At 42.2% G+C, this 6,172-nt stretch overlaps 1 non-coding gene across 1 annotated transcript; it reads left to right on the top strand.

Annotated features, from left to right (window-relative positions):
* The first annotated feature begins 5,530 nt into the window (after window positions 1-5,530).
* Window positions 5,531-5,605, top strand: trnag-gcc. The gene has a single exon. It is a non-coding gene; the product is annotated as a tRNA-Gly (tRNA).
* The last annotated feature ends 567 nt before the right edge of the window (window positions 5,606-6,172 follow it).

The following is a 6,172-nucleotide window of genomic DNA, read 5'->3' on the forward strand; positions in this document are numbered from 1 at the left end:
TCATAACGACCTACAGATAAGAGCTGAAAACAGCTATACCTGCTTAGATTGTAAACAATGGACTAACGTAACAGAGACAACCTTACAAACCTGTTTCTCTCTCACCTTTGGGACTGTCTTTGAAGCTGCTGCCACAGAAACGGGGTTATTCATATATAATCAGTTTTCAGAGACATGCGCATTCCTACCAGGACTTATTTAACTTAGAATAACGACAAACCATGGTTCACTGGTAAATGAGCGTGCTGTTCTCTCTGAAATGAGGTTTCCTTTATCAGAATTAGTTCTAAACTCTTAACGCTTACATGTTTTGCTAAAGGGACTTCCTTTCCTTTCGGTCACGTGACTCATCAGTCTGTCCTAATTAGCTGCTTTAAGCGGTTTACTGCTTGGTTCCTCATAACGACTTCACAGATAAGAGCTGAAAACAGCTATACCTGTGCTTAGGATTGTAAACAATGGTCTAACTAACAGAGAAACTTACAAACCTGTTTCTCTCTCACCTTTGGGACTGTCTTTGGGCTGCTGCCACAGAAACGGTAAATATCATATATCAGTTTCAGAGGAAATATATCTCCTACCAGGACTTATTTAACTTATAATAACGATTGTAAAACTATGGTTCACTGGGTAAATGAGCGTGCTGTTCTCCAACGGGGCCCGCCTCCCAAAATACTGGGCTGGTAGACTGAACGGAGGTTCAGGGGTTTAATTTCAGGCAATGGCACACCCTGCCCACGTGATGTCTTTGTTCAGTGAATTCTCGGCTCGCCACGCGGGAGACCTGCTCGACCTGCCACAATGCTGGTAAACCATTGCCTATGCAGTGGCGACGAACACAACCTGGTTTAGCTCTCCTTAAAATTGAACCTGAAATTAAGTCTCATCTATAAAATACCCATGTATCAACATTGTTTTTTTTAATTTAACATTGTCAATAATACCTTCCTGATAGAGACTGAAGAATTCTCGCTGCCACACGAACCTCTATACTGATTCCCCGCCAATTAAAAAAAAAGGCAGCCATTATTTCAGAATTGTGAGTCTTTAAAATCCTTCTTAACACTAAAGCATGTTGTGCTTTAAGTGATGCCCGGTCCTCCTTTTCAGTCAATGTTGATTCATCAGTCTGTCCAACGAGCTGCTTTGGGAGCTCCTGTTTACTGCTTGGTCCATCTCATAACGACTCACAGATATGAGCTGAAAACAGCTATACTCTGTGCTTTAGGGATTGTAAAAATAATGGACTAATCGTAACAGAGACAACTCATAAACCTGTTTCTCTCTCACCTTTGGGACTGTCTTTGAAGCTGCCGTTACAGAAACGGTAACATCATATAATCAGTTTCGTGGAGGACATATGCATTCCTACCAGGACTTATTTAACTTAAGGCAACAACGAGCAAACCATGGTTCACTGGTAAATGAGCGCGCTGTTCTCTGAAATGAGGTTTCCTTTATCAGAATTAGTCTTTAAAACTCCTTCTAACGTTTAAAGCATGTTTTGCTAAAGGACTTCTCCTTCTTTCGGGTCACGTGACTCATCAGTCTGTCCAATTAGCTGCTTTGGGAGCTCCGGTTTACTGCTTGGTTCCTCTCATAACGACCTACAGATAAGAGCTGAAAACAGCTATACCTGTGCTATAGGGATTGTAAAACAATGGTTCAACGGGAACAGAGACAAACTGGTAAACCTGTTTCTCTCTCACCTTTGGGACTGTCTTTAGAAGCTGCTGCCACAGAAAACGGTAACATCATATATCATTTCTGTGAGGAAATATGCATTCCTACCAGGACTTATTTAACTTATAACAACGGCCAAACCATGGTTCACTGCAATGAGCGCTGTTCTCCAACGGGTTCGCTTCCCAAAACACACAGACTGAATGAGTGTCTTCAGGTTTGACTCTAGTACAATGGCACACCCGTCCATTTATGGTCCTTGTGGTCTTTTATGGTAGAATTCTCGCCTGCCACGCGTGAGACCTGGGTTCGATTCCCGGCCAATGCTGGTAGAACCATTGCCTATGCAGTGGCGGACGAGAACACAAACCTGGTTTAGCTGTCCTTAAAATTGAAATCCTGAAATTAAGTTCTACTCTATAAAATAGCTGCGAATGTCATTGTTTTTTTTTAATTTAATATCAATAATAATACTTGATGGAGACTGAAGAATTTTGGCCTACACGGAAACCCAGCTACGATTCCCGCCAATTAAAAAGGTTACCATTATTTAAATAGGAGTTCTAAACTTTGCTACTTGTAGCGTTGCTGGTGAACTGACTTAAATACTGTAGATTATTAGTCTGGTCAACAGCTGCTGGAGCTCTGAGCCACTGCTTGGGCCATCTTGATAACGACCTACAGATAAGACGCCGAAAACAGCTATACCTGTGCTCAGATTGTAAATACCGGACTAACGAAACAGAGACAACTCATAAACCTGTTTCTCTCACCTTGGGACTGTCTCGAAGCCACACAGAAACGGGTAACATCATATAATCAGTTTCTGTGAGGATACATGTATCTTACCAGGACTTATTTAACTTATAACAACGATAAACCATGGTTCATCATGGCAATGAGCGCATGTTCTCTGAAATGAGGCTTCCTTTTCTAGAATTATTAGTCTTTAAAACTCTTCTTAACGCTAAAGCATGTTTTGCTAAAGGGACTTCCCCCTTCTTCCTCGGTCACGCGTGACTCATCAGTCTGTCCAATTAGCTGCTTTGGGAGCTCCTGTTTACTGCTTGGTTCCTCTCATAACGACTCTACAGATAAGAGCTGAAAACAGCTATACCTGTGCTTAGGATTGTAAAACAATGGTCTAAACGAAACAGAGACAAACTTACAAACCTGTTTCTCTCTCACCTTGGGACTGTCTTTGAAGCTGCTGCCACAGAAACGGTAACATCATATATCAGTTTCTGTGAGGAAATATGCATTCCTACCAGGACTTATTTAACTTATAACAACGATAAACCATGGTTCACTGGTAAATGAGCATGCTGTTCTCCAACGGGTTCGCTCCCAAAATACACAGACTGAACGGAGTGTCTTTCAGGGGTTTGACTTCTAGCACAATGGCACACCCTGCCCACGTGGCGGTCCTTGGTGGTTCAGTGGTAGAATTCTCCGCCTGCCACGCGGAGACCCGGTTCGATTCTCCGCCAATGCTGGCAAAACCATTGCCTCATGCAGTGGCGGACGAGAACACAACCTGGTTTAGCTGTCCTTAAAATTGAACCTGAAATTAAGTTCTACTCATAAAATACCTGCGAATGTCATTGTTTTTTTTACTTTAACATTGGTCAATAATACCTTCCTGATAGAGACTGGAAGAATTTCTCGCTTGCCACACGGAAACCCGTGACCGATTCCCGCCAATTAAAAAAAAAAAGGTTACCATTATTTCAGAATTGTGAGTCTTTAAAACTCTTCTTAACACTAAAGCATGTTTTGCTTAAGGAACTTTCGCTTCCTTTTCAGTCACGTGATTCATCAGTCTGTCCAACGAGCTGCTTTGGGAGCTCCTGTTTACTGCTTGGTCCATCTCATAACGACTCCACAGATAAGAGCTGAAAACAGCTATACCTGTGCTTAGGATTGTAAAACAATGGACTAACGAAACAGAGACAACCTTACAAACCTGTTTCTCTCACCTTTGGGACTGTCTTTGAAGCTGCTGCCACAGAAACGGTAACATCATATAATCAGTTTCTGTGAGGACATATGCATTCCTACCAGGACTTATTTAACTTATAACAACGACAAACCATGGTTCACTGGTAAATGAGCGTGCTGTTCTCTGAAATGAGGTTTCCTTTTTCAGAATTATTAGTCTTTAAAACTCTTCTTAACGCTAAAGCATGTTTTGCTAAAGGGACTTCTCTTCCCTTTTCGGTCACGTGACTCATCAGTCTGTCCAATTAGCTGCTTTGGGAGCTCCTGTTTACTGCTTGGTTCCTCTCATAACGACTCCACAGATAAGAGCTGAAAACAGCTATACCTGTGCTTAGGATTGTAAAACAATGGTCTAACGAAACAGAGACAAACTTACAAACCTGTTTCTCTCTCACCTTTGGGACTGTCTTTGAAGCTGCTGCCACAGAAACGGTAACATCATATATCAGTTTCTGTGAGGAAATATGCATTCCTACCAGGACTTATTTAACTTATAACAACGATAAACCATGGTTCACTGGTAAATGAGCGCTGCTGTTCTCCAACGGGGTTCGCTTCCCAAAATACACAGACTGAACGGAGTGTCTTTCAGGGTTTGACTCTAGCACAATGGCACACCCCGCCCACGTGGCGGTCCTGGTGGTTCAGTGGTAGAATTCTCGCCTGCCACGCGGAGACCCGGTTCGATTCCCGCCAATGCTGGCAGAACCATTGCCTATGCAGTGGCGGACGAGAACACAACCTGGTTTAGCTGTCCTTAAAATTGAACCTGAAATTAAGTTCTACTCATAAAATACCTAATGTCAATGTCATTTTTTTTTTTTTTTTAATTTAACATTGGTCAATAATACCTTCCTGATAGAGACTGGAAGAATTTCTCGCTGCCACACGGAAACCCAAGCACCGATTCCCGCCAATTAAAAAAAAAAAAAGGGTTACCATTATTTCAGAATTGTGAGTCTTTAAAACTCTTCTTAACACTAAAGCATGTTTTGCTTAAGGGACGCTCGCCTTCCTTTTCAGTCACGTGATTCATCAGTCTGTCCAACGAGCTGCTTTGGGAGCTCCTGTTTACTGCTTGGTCCATCTCATAACGACTTACAGATAAGAGCTGAAAACAGCTATACCTGTGCTTAGGATTGTAAAACAATGGACTAACGAAACAGAGACAACCTTACAAACCTGTTTCTCTCACCTTTGGGACTGTCTTTGAAGCTGCTGCCACAGAAACGGTAACATCATATAATCAGTTTCTGTGAGGACATATGCATTCCTACCAGGACTTATTTAACTTATAACAACGATAAACCATGGTTCACTGGTAAATGAGCGTGCTGTTCTCTGAAATGAGGTTTCCTTTTTCAGAATTATTAGTCTTTAAAACTCTTCTTAACGCTAAAGCATGTTTTGCTAAAGGGACTTCTCTTCCTTTTCGGTCACGTGACTCATCAGTCTGTCCAATTAGCTGCTTTGGGAGCTCCTGTTTACTGCTTGGTTCCTCTCATAACGACTCTACAGATAAGAGCTGAAAACAGCTATACCTGTGCTTAGGATTGTAAAACAATGGTCTAACGAAACAGAGACAAACTTACAAACCTGTTTCTCTCTCACCTTTGGGACTGTCTTTGAAGCTGCTGCCACAGAAACGGTAACATCATATATCAGTTTCTGTGAGGAAATATGCATTCCTACCAGGACTTATTTAACTTATAACAACGATAAACCATGGTTCACTGGTAAATGAGCATGCTGTTCTCCAACGGGGTTCGCTTCCCAAAATACACAGACTGAACGGAGTGTCTTTCAGGGGTTTGACTCTAGCACAATGGCACACCCCGCCCACGTGGCGGTCCTTGGTGGTTCAGTGGTAGAATTCTCGCCTGCCACGCGGGAGACCCGGGTTCGATTCCCGGCCAATGCTGGCAAAACCATTGCCTATGCAGTGGCGGACGAGAACAACACAACCTGGTTTAGCTGTCCTTAAAATTGAACCTGAAATTAAGTTCTACTCATAAAATACCTGCGAATGTCATTGTTTTTTTTTTTTTTTTAATTTAACATTGGTCAATAATACCTTCCTGATAGAGACTGGAAGAATTCTCGCCTGCCACACGGGAAACCCGTTACCGATTCCCGGCCAATTAAAAAAAAAAGGTTACCATTATTTCAGAATTGTGAGTCTTTAAAACTCTTCTTAACACTAAAGCATGTTTTGCTTAAGGGACTTTCGCCTTCCTTTTCAGTCACGTGATTCATCAGTCTGTCCAACGAGCTGCTTTGGGAGCTCCTGTTTACTGCTTGGTCCATCTCATAACGACTCACAGATAAGAGCTGAAAACAGCTATACCTGTGCTTAGGATTGTAAAACAATGGACTAACGAAACAGAGACAACCTTACAAACCTGTTTCTCTCTCACCTTTGGGACTGTCTTTGAAGCTGCTGCCACAGAAACGGTAACATCATATAATCAGTTTCTGTGAGGACATA

This window comes from Puntigrus tetrazona, chromosome 2, assembly GCF_018831695.1.
Source record: "Puntigrus tetrazona isolate hp1 chromosome 2, ASM1883169v1, whole genome shotgun sequence".
Taxonomy (NCBI): Eukaryota; Metazoa; Chordata; class Actinopteri; order Cypriniformes; family Cyprinidae; genus Puntigrus; species Puntigrus tetrazona.